This window comes from Nematolebias whitei, chromosome 1, assembly GCF_014905685.2.
Source record: "Nematolebias whitei isolate Nwh7 chromosome 1, NemWhi1, whole genome shotgun sequence".
Taxonomy (NCBI): domain Eukaryota; kingdom Metazoa; phylum Chordata; class Actinopteri; order Cyprinodontiformes; family Rivulidae; genus Nematolebias; species Nematolebias whitei.
The window spans coordinates 93565729-93568444 of NC_056498.1; positions in this window are offsets into that span (position 1 = coordinate 93565729).

The following is a 2716-nucleotide window of genomic DNA, read 5'->3' on the forward strand; positions in this document are numbered from 1 at the left end:
TCAAGGAAACACACAGCAAAACTGATTCTTCCCCCAACAACTTACTCAAAAGTGGAACAAACCAGTTCTTCTTGTGATAGGATAACCTCTTTTTTACGCAGCCTCCTCCATTGCCAGCCCTCTTCCTTAATGACAGTCTTGTCAAACTTGTTGAAAACAACAAAGCCCATGCTCAATAATCCAGGTGTACAATCCAAAATTTTTCAGTCAGCTCATCTGGACAGTGTCTTTGTTTTGTGCAGAAACGTTTTGCCTTCAATCCAGAAGGCTTCATAAGTCAAGGAAAAACAAAACAAAACAGATTCTTCCCCAAACAGCTTACTCCAAAGTGGAACAAACCAGTTCTTCTTGTGATAGGATAATCTCGTTGGTACGCAGCCTCCTCTATTGCCAGCCCTCTTCCTTGTTGACAGTCTTGTCAAACTGGTTGAAAACAACAAAGATCACGCTCAATATTCCAGGTATACAATCCATTATTTTTCAGTCAGCTCATCTGGACAGTGTCTTTGTTTTGTGCAGAAACGTTTTGCCTTCGATCCAGAGGGCTTCATAAGTCAAGGAAACACATAGCAAAACTGATTCTTCCCCAAACAGCTTACTCCAAAGTGGAACAAACCAGTTCTTCTTGTGATAGGATAATCTCTTTGTTACGCAGCCTCCTCCATTTCCAGATCTCTTCCTTGTTGACAGTCTTGTCGAACTGGTTTAAAACAACAAAGTCCATGCTCAATAATCAAGGTATACAATCTAACATTTTTCAGTCAGGTCATCTGGAAAGTTTCTTTGTTTTGTGCAAAAAAGTTTTGCCTTGGATCCGGAAGGATTCATCAGTCAAGCAAACACACAGCGAAACTGATTCTTCCCCCAACAGCTTACTCCAAAGTGGAACAAACAAGTTCTTCTTGTGATAGGATAGTCTCTTTAGTACGCAGCCTCCTCCATTGCCAGCCCTCTTCCTTGTTGACAGTCTTGTCAAACTGGTTGAAAACAACAAAGACCATGCTCGATAAACTAGGTATACAATCCAACATTTTTCAGTCAGCTCTTCTGGACAGTGTCTTTGTTTTGTGCAGCAACGTTTTCCCTTCAATCCAGAAGGCTTCATAAGTCAAGGAAACACATAACAAAACTGATTCTTCCCCAAACAGCTTACTCCAAAGTGGAACAAACCGGTTCTTCTTGTGATAGGATAATCTCTTTGGTGTGCAGCCTCCTCCATTGCCAGCCCTCTTCCTTGTTGACAGTCTTGTCAAACTGGTTGAAATCCACATTTTCCATGCTCAATATTCCATGTTTACAATCCAACATTGTTCAGTCAGGTCATCTGGACAATGTCATGGTTTTATGCAGAAATGTTTTGCTTTCGATCAGGAAGCCTTCATCAGTCAAGGAAACACACCACAGAACTGATTCTTCGCCCAACAGCTTATTCCAAATTGGAACAAACCAGTTCTTCTTGTGATAATAATTTTTTTTGGAAATCCCCCTCCTCCATTGCCGGCCCTCTTCCTTGTTGGCAGTCTTGTAAAACTGGTTGAAAACAACAAAGTCCACGCTCAATATTCCAGGTATACAATCCAACAGTTTTTCAGTCAGGTCATCTAGACAGTGTCTTTGTTTTGTGCAAAAACATTTCGCCTTCGATCCGGAAGGCTTCATCAGTCAAAGAAACACACAGCAAAACTGATTTTTCCCCAACAGCTTACTCCAAAGTAGAACAAACCAGTTCTTCTTGTGATAAGATTTTTTTGGACCACCCCCTCCTCCATTGCCAGCCCTCTTCCTTGTTGACAGTCTTGTCAAATTGGTTGAAAACAACAAAGTCCATGCTCAATAATCCAGGTATACAATCCAACATTTTTCAGTCAGCTCATCTGGACAGTTTCTTTGTATTGTGCAGCAACATTTCGCCTTCAATACTGAAGGCTTCATCATTCAAGGAAACACACAGCAAAACTGATTCTTCCCCCAACAACTTACTCCAAAGTGGAACAAACCAGTTCTTCTTGTGATAGGATAATCTCTTTGTTACGCAGCCTCCTCCATTGCCAGCCCTCTTCCTTGTTCACAGTCTTGTTGAACTGGTTTAAAACAACAAAGCCCATGCTCAATAATCCAGGTATACAATCCAAAATTTTTCAGTTAGCTCATCTGGACAGTGTCTTTGTTTTGTGCAGAAACGTTTTGCATTCGATCCAGAAGGCTACATAAGTCAAGGAAACACACAACAAAACTGACTCGTCCCCAAACAGCTTACTCCAAAGTCGAACAATCCAGTTCTTCTTGTGATAGGATAATCTCTTTAGTACGCAGCCTCCTCCATTGCCAGCCCTCTTCCTTGTTGACAGTCTTGTCAAACTGGTTGAAAACAACAAAGACCATGCTCGATAAACTAGGTATACAATCCAACATTTTTCAGTCAGCTCATCTGGACAGTGTCATTGTTTTGTGCAGAAACGTTTTGCCTTCAATAAAGAAGGCTTCATAAGTCAAGGAAACACACAACAAAACTGATTCTTCCCCAAACAGCTTACTCCAAAGTGGAACAAACCAGTTCTTCTTGTGATAGGCTAATCTCGTTGGTACGCAGCCTCCTCTATTGCCAGCCCTCTTCCTTGTTGACAGTCTTGTCAAACTGGTTGAAAACAACAAAGATCATGCTCAACAAACCAGGTATACAATCCAACATTTTTCAGTCAGCTCATCTGGACAGTGT